Raw genomic sequence first — 12,586 nt, forward strand, 5'->3', positions numbered from 1 at the left:
CTGTGCCCCCTGCAGTACCAGCTCCCCTTCATACTGTGCCCCCCAGCAGTAGCAGCTCCCCTTCATACTGTGCCCCCAGCAGTAACAGCTTCCCTTCATACTGTGCCCCCTGCAGTACCAGCTCCCCTTCATACTGTGCCCCCCAGCAGTAGCAGCTCCCCTTCATACTGTGCCCCCAGCAGTAGCAGCTCCCCTTCATACTGTGCCCCCAGCAGTAACAGCTTCCCTTCATACTGTGCCCCCTGCAGTACCAGCTCCCCTTCATACTGTGCCCCCTGCAGTAGCAGCTCCCCTTCATACTGTGCCCCCCAGCAGTAGCAGCTCCCCTTCATACTGTGCTCCAGCAGTAGCAGCTCCCCTTCATACTGTGCCCCCAGCAGTAACAGCTTCCCTTCATACTGTGCCCCCTGCAGTAGCAGCTCCCCTTCATACTGTGCTCCAGCAGTAGCAGCTCCCCTTCATACTGTGCCCCCAGCAGTAGCAGCTCCCCTTCATACTGTCCCCCCAGCAGTAGCAGCTCCCCTTCATACTGTGCCCCCCAGTAGTAGCAGCTCCCCTTCATACTGTGCCCCCAGCAGAAGCAACTCCCCTTCATACTGTGCCCCCCAGCAGTAAGAGCTCCCCTTCATACTCTGCCCCCAGCAGTAGCAGCTCCCCTTCATACTGTGCTCCAGCAGTAACAGCTCCCCTTCATACTGTGCCCCCAGCAGTAACAGCTCCCCTTCATACTGTGCCCCCCAGCAGTAGCAGCTCCCCTTCATACTGTCCCCCCAGCAGTAGCAGCTCCCCTTCATACTGTGCCCCCCCAGCAGTAACAGCTCCCCTTCATACTGTGCCCCCAGCAGTAACAGCTCCCCTTCATACTGTGCCCCCAGCAGTAGCAGCTCCCCTTCATACTGTGCCCCCAGCAGTAACAGCTTCCCTTCATACTGTGCCCCCAGCAGTAGCAGCTCCCCTTCATACTGTGCCCCCAGCAGTAGCAGCTCCCCTTCATACTGTGCCCCCAGCAGTAACAGCTCCCCTTCATACTGTCCCCCCAGCAGTAACAGCTTCCCTTCATACTGTGCCCCCAGCAGTAACAGCTCCCCTTCATACTGTGCCCCCCAGCAGTAGCAGCTCCCCTTCATACTGTCCCCCCAGCAGTAGCAGCTCCCCTTCATACTGTGCCCCCCCAGCAGTAACAGCTCCCCTTCATACTGTGCCCCCAGCAGTAGCAGCTCCCCTTCATACTGTGCCCCCCAGCAGTAACAGCTTCCCTTCATACTGTGCCCCCAGCAGTAGCAGCTCCCCTTCATACTGTCCCCCCAGCAGTAGCAGCTCCCCTTCATACTGTGCCCCCCAGCAGTAGCAGCTCCCCTTCATACTGTGCCCCCCCAGCAGTAACAGCTCCCCTTCATACTGTGCCCCCAGCAGTAACAGCTCCCCTTCATACTGTGCCCCCAGCAGTAGCAGCTCCCCTTCATACTGTGCCCCCAGCAGTAGCAGCTCCCCTTCATACTGTGCCCCCAGCAGTAACAGCTCCCCTTCATACTGTGCCCCCCCAGCAGTAGCAGCTCCCCTTCATACTGTGCCCCCAGCAGTAACAGCCTCCCTTCATACTGTGCCCCCCAGCAGTAGCAGCTTCCCTTCATACTGTGCCCCCCAGCAGTAACAGCTCCCCTTCATACTGTGCCCCCAGCAGTAACAGCTCCCCTTCATACTGTGCCCCCCAGCAGTAGCAGCTCCCCTTCATACTGTGCCCCCAGCAGTAACAGCTTCCCTTCATACTGTGCCCCCTGCAGTAGCAGCTCCCCTTCATACTGTGCTCCAGCAGTAGCAGCTCCCCTTCATACTGTGCCCCCAGCAGTAGCAGCTACCCTTCATACTGTGCCCCCAGCAGAAGCAACTCCCCTTCATACTGTGCCCCCCAGCAGTAAGAGCTCCCCTTCATACTCTGCCCCCAGCAGTAGCAGCTCCCCTTCATACTGTGCTCCAGCAGTAACAGCTCCCCTTCATACTGTGCCCCCAGCAGTAACAGCTTCCCTTCATACTGTGCCCCCAGCAGTAACAGCTCCCCTTCATACTGTCCCCCCAGCAGTAGCAGCTCCCCTTCATACTGTGCTCCAGCAGTAGCAGCTCCCCTTCATACTGTGCCCCCCAGCAGTAGCAGCTCCCCTTCATACTGTCCCCCCAGCAGTAGCAGCTCCCCTTCATACTGTGCCCCCCCAGCAGTAACAGCTCCCCTTCATACTGTGCCCCCAGCAGTAACAGCTCCCCTTCATACTGTGCCCCCAGCAGTAGCAGCTCCCCTTCATACTGTGCCCCCAGCAGTAACAGCTTCCCTTCATACTGTGCCCCCAGCAGTAGCAGCTCCCCTTCATACTGTGCCCCCAGCAGTAACAGCTCCCCTTCATACTGTGCCCCCCCAGCAGTAGCAGCTCCCCTTCATACTGTGCCCCCAGCAGTAACAGCCTCCCTTCATACTGTGCCCCCCAGCAGTAGCAGCTTCCCTTCATACTGTGCCCCCCAGCAGTAACAGCTCCCCTTCATACTGTGCCCCCAGCAGTAACAGCTCCCCTTCATACTGTGCCCCCCAGCAGTGACAGCTCCCCTTCATACTGTGCCCCCCAGCAGTAGCAGCTCCCCTTCATACTGTGCCCCCCAGCAGTAACAGCTCCCCTTCATACTGTGCCCCCCAGCAGTAACAGCTCCCCTTCATACTGTGCCCCCCAGTAGTAGCAGCTCCCCTTCATACTGTGCTCCAGCAGTAGCAGCTCCCCTTCTTACTGTGCCCCCAGCAGTAGCAGCTCCCCTTCATACTGTGCCACCAGCAGTAACAGCTCCCCTTCATACTGTGCCCCCCAGTAGTAGCAGCTCCCCTTCATACTGTGCCCCCAGCAGTAACAGCTCCCCTTCATACTGTGCCCCCCAGCAGTAACAGCTTCCCTTCATTCTGTGCCCCCCAGCAGTAGCAGCTCCCCTTCATACTGTGCCCCCAGCAGTAACAGCTTCCCTTCATACTGTGCCCCCCCAGCAGTAACAGCTCCCCTTCATACTGTGCCCCCAGCAGTAACAGCTCCCCTTCATACTGTGCCCCCAGCAGTAGCAGCTCCCCTTCATTCTGTGCCCCCCAGCAGTAGCAGCTCCCCTTCATACTGTGCCCCCAGCAGTAGCAGCTCCCCTTCATACTGTGCCCCCCAGCAGAAGCAGCTCCCCTTCATACTGTGCCTCCCAGCAGTAGCAGCTCCCCTTCATACTGTGCCCCCCAGCAGTAGCAGCTCCCCTTCATACTGTGCCCCCCAGCAGTAGCAGCTCCCCTTCATACTGTGCTCCCCAGCAGTAGCAGCTTCCCTTCATACTGTGCCCCCCAGCAGTAGCAGCTTCCCTTCATACTGTGCCTCCCAGCAGTAGCAGCTCCCCTTCATACTGTGCCCCCAGCAGTAGCAGCTTCCCTTCATACTGTGCCTCCCAGCAGTAGCAGCTCCCCTTCATACTGTGCCCCCAGCAGTGACAGCTCCCCTTCATACTGTGCCCCCAGTAGTAGCAGCTCCCCTTCATACTGTGCGCCCCAGCAGTAGCAGCTCCCCTTCATACTGTGCCCCCAGCAGTAGCAGCTTCCCTTCATATTGTGCCCCCCAGCAGTAGCAGCTCCCCTTCATATTGTGCCCCCCAGCAGTAGCAGCTCCCCTTCATATTGTGCCCCCCAGCAGTAGCAGCTCCCCTTCATATTGTGCCCCCCAGCAGTAGCAGCTTCCCTTCATACTGTGCCCCCCAGCAGTAACAGCTCCCCTTCATACTGTGCCCCCCAGCAGTAGCAGCTCCCCTTCATACTGTGCCCCCTGCAGTAACAGCTCCCCTTCATACTGTGCCCCCCAGCAGTGACAGCTCCCCTTCATACTGTGCCCCCCAGCAGTAGCAGCTCCCCTTCATACTGTGCCCCCCCAGCAGTAGCAGCTCCCCTTCATATTGTGCCCCCCAGCAGTAGCAGCTCCCCTTCATACTGTGCCCCCCAGCAGTAGCAGCTCCCCTTCATACTGTGCCCCCCCAGCAGTAGCAGCTCCCCTTCATATTGTGCCCCCCAGCAGTAGCAGCTCCCCTTCATATTGTGCCCCCCAGCAGTAGCAGCTCCCCTTCATATTGTGCCCCCCAGCAGTAGCAGCTCCCCTTCATATTGTGCCCCCCAGCAGTAGCAGCTTCCCTTCATACTGTGCCCCCCAGCAGTAACAGCTCCCCTTCATACTGTGCCCCCCAGCAGTAGCAGCTCCCCTTCATACTGTGCCCCCTGCAGTAACAGCTCCCCTTCATACTGTGCCCCCCAGCAGTGACAGCTCCCCTTCATACTGTGCCCCAGCAGTAGCAGCTCCCCTTCATATTGTGCCCCCCAGCAGTAGCAGCTCCCCTTCATACTGTGCCCCCCAGCAGTAGCAGCTCCCCTTCATACTGTCCCCCAGCAGTAGCAGCTCCCCTTCATACTGTGCCCCCCAGCAGTAGCAGCTCCCCTTCATACTGTGCCCCCTGCAGTAACAGCTCCCCTTCATACTGTGCCCCCCAGCAGTGACAGCTCCCCTTCATACTGTGCCCCCCAGCAGTAGCAGCTCCCCTTCATACTGTGCCCCCCCAGCAGTAGCAGCTCCCCTTCATACTGTGCCCCCCCAGCAGTAGCAGCTCCCCTTCATACTGTGCCCCCCAGCAGTAACAGCTCCCCTTCATACTGTGCCCCCAGCAGTAACAGCTCCCCTTCATACTGTGCCCCCAGCAGTAGCAGCTCCCCTTCATACTGTGCCCCCAGCAGTAACAGCTCCCCTTCATACTGTGCCCCCAGCAGTAGCAGCTTCCCTTCATACTGTGCCCCCCAGCAGTAACAGCTCCCCTTCATACTGTGCCCCCAGCAGTAGCAGCTCCCCTTCATACTGTGCCCCCAGCAGTAACAGCTCCCCTTCATACTGTGCTCCCCAGCAGTAGCAGCTCCCCTTCATACTGTGCCCCCCAGCAGTAACAGCTCCCCTTCATACGGTGCCCCCCAGTAGTAGCAGCTCCCCTTCATACTGTGCCCCCCAGCAGTAGCAGCTCCCCTTCATACTGTGCCCCCCAGCAGTAGCAGCTCCCCTTCATACTGTGCCCCCAGCAGTAACAGCTCCCCTTCATACTGTGCCCCCCAGCAGTAGCAGCTCCCCTTCATACGGTGCCCCCAGCAGTAACAGCTCCCCTTCATACTGTGCCCCCCAGCAGTAGCAGCTCCCCTTCATACTGTGCCCCCCCAGCAGTAACAGCTCCGCTTCATACGGTGCCCCCCAGTAGTAGCAGCTCCCCTTCATACTGTGCCCCCCCAGCAGTAGCAGCTCCCCTTCATACTGTGCCCCCCAGCAGTAGCAGCTCCCCTTCATACTGTGCCCCCCAGCAGTAACAGCTCCCCTTCATACTGTGCCCCCCAGTAGTAGCAGCTCCCCTTCATACTGTGCCCCCCAGCAGTAACAGCTCCCCTTCATACTGTGCCCCCCAGCAGTAGCAGCTCCCCTTCATTCTGTGCCCCCCAGCAGTGACAGCTCCCCTTCATACTGTGCCCCCCAGCAGTAACAGCTCCCCTTCATACTGTGCCCCCCAGTAGTAGCAGCTCCCTTTCATACTGTGCCCCCAGCAGTAGCAGCTCCCCTTCATACTGTGCCCCCCAGCAGTAGCAGCTCCCCTTCATACTGTGCCCCCAGCAGTAACAGCTCCCCTTCATACTGTGCCCCCCAGCAGTAGCAGCTCCCCTTCATACTGTGCCCCCAGCAGTAACAGCTCCCCTTCATACTGTGCCCCCCAGCAGTAACAGCTCCCCTTCATACGGTGCCCCCCAGCAGTAACAGCTCCCCTTCATACTGTGCCCCCCAGCAGTAACAGCTCCCCTTCATACTGTGCCCCACAGCAGTAGCAGCTTCCCTTCATACTGTGCCCCCCAGTAGTAGCAGCTCCCCTTCATACTGTGCCCCCCAGCAGTAGCAGCTCCCCTTCATACTGTGCCCCCAGTAGTAGCAGCTCCCCTTCATACTGTGCGCCCCAGCAGTAACAGCTTCCCTTCATACTGTGCCCCCCAGCAGTGACAGCTCCCCTTCATACTGTGCCCCCCCAGCAGTAGCAGCTCCCCTTCATACTGTGCCCCCCAGTAGTAGCAGCTCCCCTTCATACTGTGCCCCCCCAGCAGTAACAGCTCCCCTTCATACTGTGCCCCCCCAGCAGTAGCAGCTCCCCTTCATACTGTGCCCCCCAGTAGTAGCAGCTCCCCTTCATACTGTGCCCCCCAGCAGTAGCAGCTCCCCTTCATACTGTGCCCCCCAGTAGTAGCAGCTCCCCTTCATACTGTGCCCCCCCAGCAGTAGCAGCTCCCCTTCATACTGTGCCCCCCAGCAGTAGCAGCTCCCCTTCATACTGTGCCCCCCAGCAGTAAGAGCTCCCCTTCATACTCTGCCCCCCCAGCAGTAGCAGCTCCCCTTCATACTGTGCCCCCCAGTAGTAGCAGCTCCCCTTCATACTGTGCCCCCCAGCAGTAGCAGCTCCCCTTCATACTGTGCCCCCCAGTAGTAGCAGCTCCCCTTCATACTGTGCCCCCCCAGCAGTAGCAGCTCCCCTTCATACTGTGCCTCCCAGCAGTAACAGCTCCCTTTCATACTGTGCCCCCCAGCAGTAGCAGCTCCCCTTCATACTGTGCCCCCCAGCAGTAGCAGCTCCCCTTCATACTGTGCCCCCCAGCAGTAAGAGCTCCCCTTCATACTCTGCCCCCAGCAGTAGCAGCTCCCCTTCATACTGTGCCCCCCAGTAGTAGCAGCTCCCCTTCATACTGTGCGCCCCAGCAGTGACAGCTTCCCTTCATTCTGTGCCCCCCAGCAGTGACAGCTCCCCTTCATACTGTGCCCCCCTAGCAGTAGCAGCTCCCCTTCATACTGTGCCCCCCAGTAGTAGCAGCTCCCCTTCATACTGTGCGCCCCAGCAGTGACAGCTCCCCTTCATACTGTGCCCCCCAGTAGTAGCAGCTACCCTTCATACTGTGCCCCCAGCAGTAACAGCTCCCCTTTATACTGTGCCCCCAGCAGTGGCAGCTCCCCTTCATACTGTGCCCCCCAGCAGTGACAGCTCCCCTTCATACTGTGCCCCCCAGCAGTAACAGCTCCCCTTCATACTGTGCTCCCCCAGCAGTAGCAGCTCGCCTTCATACTGTTCCCCCCAGCAGTAACAGCTCCCCTTCATACTGTTCCCCCCAGCAGTAACTGCTCCGCTTCATACTGTGCCCCCCCAGTAGTAGAAGTTCCCCTTCATACTGTGCCCCCCAGCAGTGACAGCTCCCCTTCATACTGTGCCCCCCAGTAGTAGCAGCTTCCCTTCATACTGTGCCCCCCCAGCAGTAACTGCTTCCCTTCATACTGTGCCCCCCAGTAGTAGCAGCTCCCCTTCATACTGTGCCCCCCAGCAGTGACAGCTCCCCTTCATACTGTGCCCCCCAGCAGTAGCAGCTCCCCTTCATACTGTGCCCCCCAGTAGTAGCAGCTCCCCTTCATACTGTGCCCCCCAGCAGTAGCAGCTCCCCTTCATACTGTGCCACCCAGCAGTAACAGCTCCCCTTCATACTGTGCCCCCAGCAGTAGCAGCTCCCCTTCATACTGTGCCCCCCAGCAGTAGCAGCTCCCCTTCATACTGTGCCCCCCAGCAGTAGCAGCTCCCCTTCATACTGTGCCACCCAGCAGTAACAGCTCCCCTTCATACTGTGCCCCCAGCAGTAGCAGCTCCCCTTCATACTGTGCCACCCAGCAGTAACAGCTCCCCTTCATACTGTGCCCCCCAGTAGTAGCAGCTCCCCTTCATACTGTGCGCCCCAGCAGTAGCAGCTCCCCTTCATACTGTGCCCCCCAGCAGTAGCAGCTTCCCTTCATACTGTGCCCCCCAGTAGTAGAAGCTCCCCTTCATACTGTGCCCCCCAGCAGTAACAGCTCCCCTTCATACTGTCCCCCCAGCAGTAACAGCTCCCCTTCATACTGTCCCCCCAGCAGTAGCAGCCTCCCTTCATACTGTGCCCCCCAGTAGTAGCAGCTCCCCTTCATACTGTGCCCCCTGCAGTAACAGCTCCCCTTCATACTGTGCCACCCAGTAGTAATTGCTCCGCTTCATACTGTGCCCCCCAGCAGTAACAGCTCACCTTCATACTGTGCCCCCCAGCAGTGACAGCTCCCCTTCATACTGTGCCCCCCAGCAGTAACAGCTCCCCTTCATACTGTGCCCCCAGCAGTAACAGCTCCCCTTCATACTGTGCCCCCCAGCAGTAACAGCTCCCCTTCATACTGTGCCCCCAGCAGTAGCAGCTCCCCTTCATACTGTGCCCCCCAGCAGTAGCAGCTCCCCTTCATACTGTGCCCCCCAGCAGTAGCAGCTTCCCTTCATACTTTGCCCCCCAGTAGTAGCAGCTCCCCTTCATACTGTGCCCCCAGCAGTAACAGCTCCCCTTCATACTGTGCCCCCAGCAGTAGCAGCTCCCCTTCATACTGTGCCCCCCAGCAGTAGCAGCTCCCCTTCATACTGTGCCCCCCAGCAGTAAGAGCTCCCCTTCATACTGTGCCCCCCAGCAGTAGCAGCTCCCCTTCATACTGTGCCCCCCAGCAGTAGCAGCTCCCCTTCATACTGTGCCCCCCAGCAGTAGCAGCTCCCCTTCATACTGTGCCCCCCAGCAGTAAGAGCTCCCCTTCATACTGTGCCCCCCAGCAGTAACAGCTCCCCTTCATACTGTGCCCCCCAGCAGTAGCAGCTCCCCTTCATACTGTGCCCCCCCAGCAGTGACAGCTCTCCTTTATACTGTGCCCCCAGCAGTAGCAGCTCCCCTTCATACTGTGCCCCCAGCAGTAGCAGCTCCCCTTCATACTGTGCCCCCCAGCAGTAGCAGCTCCCCTTCATACTGTGCCCCCCAGCAGTAGCAGCTCCCCTTCATACTGTGCCCCCCAGCAGTAGCAGCTCCCCTTCATACTGTGCCCCCAGCAGTAACAGCTCCCCTTCATACTGTGCCCCCCCAGCAGTGACAGCTCCCCTTCATACTGTGCCCCCAGCAGGAACAGCTTCCCTTCATACTGTGCCCCCCAGCAGTAACAGCTCCCCTTCATACTGTGCCCCCCAGCAGTAGCAGCTCCCCTTCATACGGTGCCCCCCAGTAGTAGCAGCTCCCCTTCATACTGTCCCCCAGCAGTAACAGCTCCCCTTCATACTGTGCCCCCCAGCAGTAGCAGCTCCCCTTCATACGGTGCCCCCCAGTAGTAGCAGCTCCCCTTCATACTGTGCCCCCCAGCAGTAGCAGCTTCCCTTCATACTTTGCCCCCCAGTAGTAGCAGCTCCCCTTCATACGGTGCCCCCCAGCAGTAACAGCTCCCCTTCATACGGTGCCCCCCAGCAGTAACTGCTCCGCTTCATACTGTGCCCCCCAGCAGTAACTGCTTCCCTTCATACTGTGCCCCCAGCAGTAACAGCTCCCCTTCATACTGTGCCCCCCAGCAGTAGCAGCTTCCCTTCATACTGTGCCCCCCAGCAGTAACAGCTTCCCTTCATACTGTGCCCCCCAGCAGTAACTGCTCCGCTTCATACTGTGCCCCCCAGTAGTAGAAGCTCCCCTTCATACTGTCCCCCCAGCAGTAGCAGCCCCCCTTCATACTGTGCCCCCCAGTAGTAGCAGCTTCCCTTCATACTGTGCTCCCCCAGCAGTAGCAGCTTCCCTTCATACTGTGCCCCCCAGCAGTAGCAGCTCCCCTTCATACTGTGCTCCAGCAGTAGCAGCTTCCCTTCATACTGTGCCCCCCAGCAGTAACAGCTCCCCTTCATACTGTGCCCCCCAGTAGTAGCAGCTCCCCTTCATACTGTGCCACCCAGTAGTAGCAGCTCCCTTTATACTGTGCCCCCCAGCAGTAGCAGCTCTCCTTCATACTGTGCCCCCAGCAGTAACAGCTTCCCTTCATACTGTGCCCCCCAGCAGTAACTGCTCCGCTTCATACTGTGCCCCCAGCAGTAACAGCTCCCCTTCATACTGTGCCCCCCAGCAGTAGCAGCTCCCCTTCATACTGTGCCCCCCCAGTAGTAGAAGCTCCCCTTCATACTGTGCCCCCCAGTAGTAGCAGCTCCCCTTAATACTGTGCCCCCCAGCAGTAACAGCTCCCCTTCAGACTGTGCCCCCCAGCAGTAACTGCTTCCCTTCGTACTGTGCCCCCCAGTAGTAGCAGCTTCCCTTCATACTGTGCCCCCAAGCAGTGACAGCTTCCCTTCATACTGTGCCCCCCAGTAGTAGCAGCTCCCCTTCATACTGTGCCCCCAGCAGTAGCAGCTCCCCTTCATACTGTGCCCCCCCAGCAGTAACAGCTCCCCTTCATACTGTGCCCCCCAGCAGTAACAGCTCCCCTTCATACTGTGCCCCCCCAGCAGTAGCAGCTCCCCTTCATACTGTGCCCCCCAGCAGTAGCAGCTCCCCTTCATACTGTGCCCCCCAGCAGTAACAGCTCCCCTTCATACTGTGCCCCCCAGCAGTGACAGCTCCCCTTCATACTGTGCCCCCCAGCAGTAACAGCTCCCCTTCATACTGTGCCCCCCAGCAGTAACTGCTTCCCTTCATACTGTGCCCCCCAGTAGTAGCAGCTCCCCTTCATACTGTGCCCCCCGGCAGGAGCAGCTCCCCTTCATACTGTGCCCCCAGCAGTAGCAGCTCCCCTTCATACTGTGCCCCCCAGTAGTAGCAGCTCCCCTTCATACTGTGCCCCCCAGCAGTAGCAGCTCCCCTTCATACTGTGCCCCCCAGCAGTAGCAGCCTCCCTTCATACTGTGCCCCCCAGCAGTAACAGCTCCCCTTCATACTGTGCCCCCCAGCAGTGACAGCTCCCCTTCATACTGTGCCCCCCAGCAGTAGCAGCTCCCCTTCATACTGTGCCCCCCAGCAGAAGCAGCTCCCCTTCATACTGTGCCCCCCAGCAGTAGCAGCTCCCCTTCATACTGTGCCCCCCAGCAGTAGCAGCTCCCCTTCATACTGTGCCCCCCAGGAGTAACAGCTCCCCTTCATACTGTGCCCCCCAGCAGTAGCAGCTCCCCTTCATGCTGTGCCCCCAGCAGTAGCAGCTTTCCTTCATACTGTGCCCCCCAGCAGTAGCAGCTCCCCTTCATACTGTGCCCCCCAGCAGTAGCAGCTCCCCTTCATACTGTGCCCCCAGCAGTAGCAGCTCCCCTTCATACTGTGCCCCCCAGCAGAAGCAGCTCCCCTTCATACTGTGCCCCCCAGCAGTAGCAGCTCCCCTTCATACTGTGCCCCCCAGCAGTAGCAGCTTCCCTTCATACTGTGCCCCCCAGCAGTAGCAGCTCCCCTTCATACTGTGCCCCCCAGCAGTAACAGCTCCCCTTCATACTGTGCCCCCCAGCAGTAGCAGCTCGCCTTTATACTGTGCCCCCAGCAGTAGCAGCTCCCCTTCATACTGTGCCCCCCAGCAGTAGCAGCTCCCCTTCATACTGTGCCCCCCAGCAGTAGCAGCTCCCCTTCATACTGTGCCCCCAGCAGTAGCAACTCCCCTTCATACTGTGCCCCCCAGCAGTAGCAGCTCCCCTTCATACTGTGCCCCCCAGCAGTAACAGCTCCCCTTCATACTGTGCCCCCCAGCAGTAAGAGCTCCCCTTCATACTCTGCCCCCAGCAGTAGCAGCTTCCCTTCATACTGTGCCCCCCAGCAGTAACAGCTCCCCTTCATACTGTGCCCCCCAGCAGTAGCAGCTTCCCTTCATACTGTGCCCCCCAGTAGTAGCAGCTCCCCTTCATACTGTGCCCCCAGCAGTAACAGCTCCCCTTCATACTGTGCCCCCCAGCATTAGCAGCTTCCCTTCATACTGTGCCCCCAGCAGTAGCAGCTCCCCTTCATACTGTGCCCCCCAGCAGTAGCAGCTCCCCTTCATACTGTGCCCTTTGCAGTAGCAGCTCCCCTTCATACTGTGCGCCCCAGCAGTAACAGCTCCCCTTCATACAGTGCCCCCCAGCAGTAGCAGCTTCCCTTCATACTGTGCCCCCCAGCAGTAGCAGCTCCCCTTCATACTGTGCCCCCCAGCAGAAGCAGCTCCCCTTCATACTGTGCCCCCCAGCAGTAGCAGCTTCCCTTCATACTGTGCCCCCCCAGCAGTGACAGCTCCCCTTCATACTGTGCCTCCCAGCAGTAGCAGCTCCTCTTTATACTGTGCTCCAGCAGTAGCAGCTTCCCTTCATACTGTGCCCCCCAGCAGTAGCAGCTCCCCTTCATACTGTTCCCCCCAGCAGTAGCAGCTCCCCTTCATACTTTACCCCCAGCAGTAGCAGCTCCCCTTCATACTGTGCCCCCCAGCAGTAGCAGCTCCCCTTCATACTGTGCCCCCCAGCAGTAGCAGCCCCCCTTCATACTGTGCCCCCTGCAGTAGCAGCTCCCCTTCATACTGTGCCCCCCAGCAGTAGCAGCTCCCCTTCATACTGTGCCCCCCAGCAGAAGCAGCTCCCCTTCATACTGTGCCCCCTGCAGCAGCAGCTCCCTTTCATACTGTGCCCCCCAGCAGTAACAGCTTCCATTCATACTGTGCCCCCCAGCAGTAGCAACTCCCCTTCATCCTGTGCC

The sequence above is a fragment of the Engystomops pustulosus genome, chromosome 11 (genome assembly GCF_040894005.1).
Source record: "Engystomops pustulosus chromosome 11, aEngPut4.maternal, whole genome shotgun sequence".
Taxonomy (NCBI): Eukaryota; Metazoa; Chordata; class Amphibia; order Anura; family Leptodactylidae; genus Engystomops; species Engystomops pustulosus.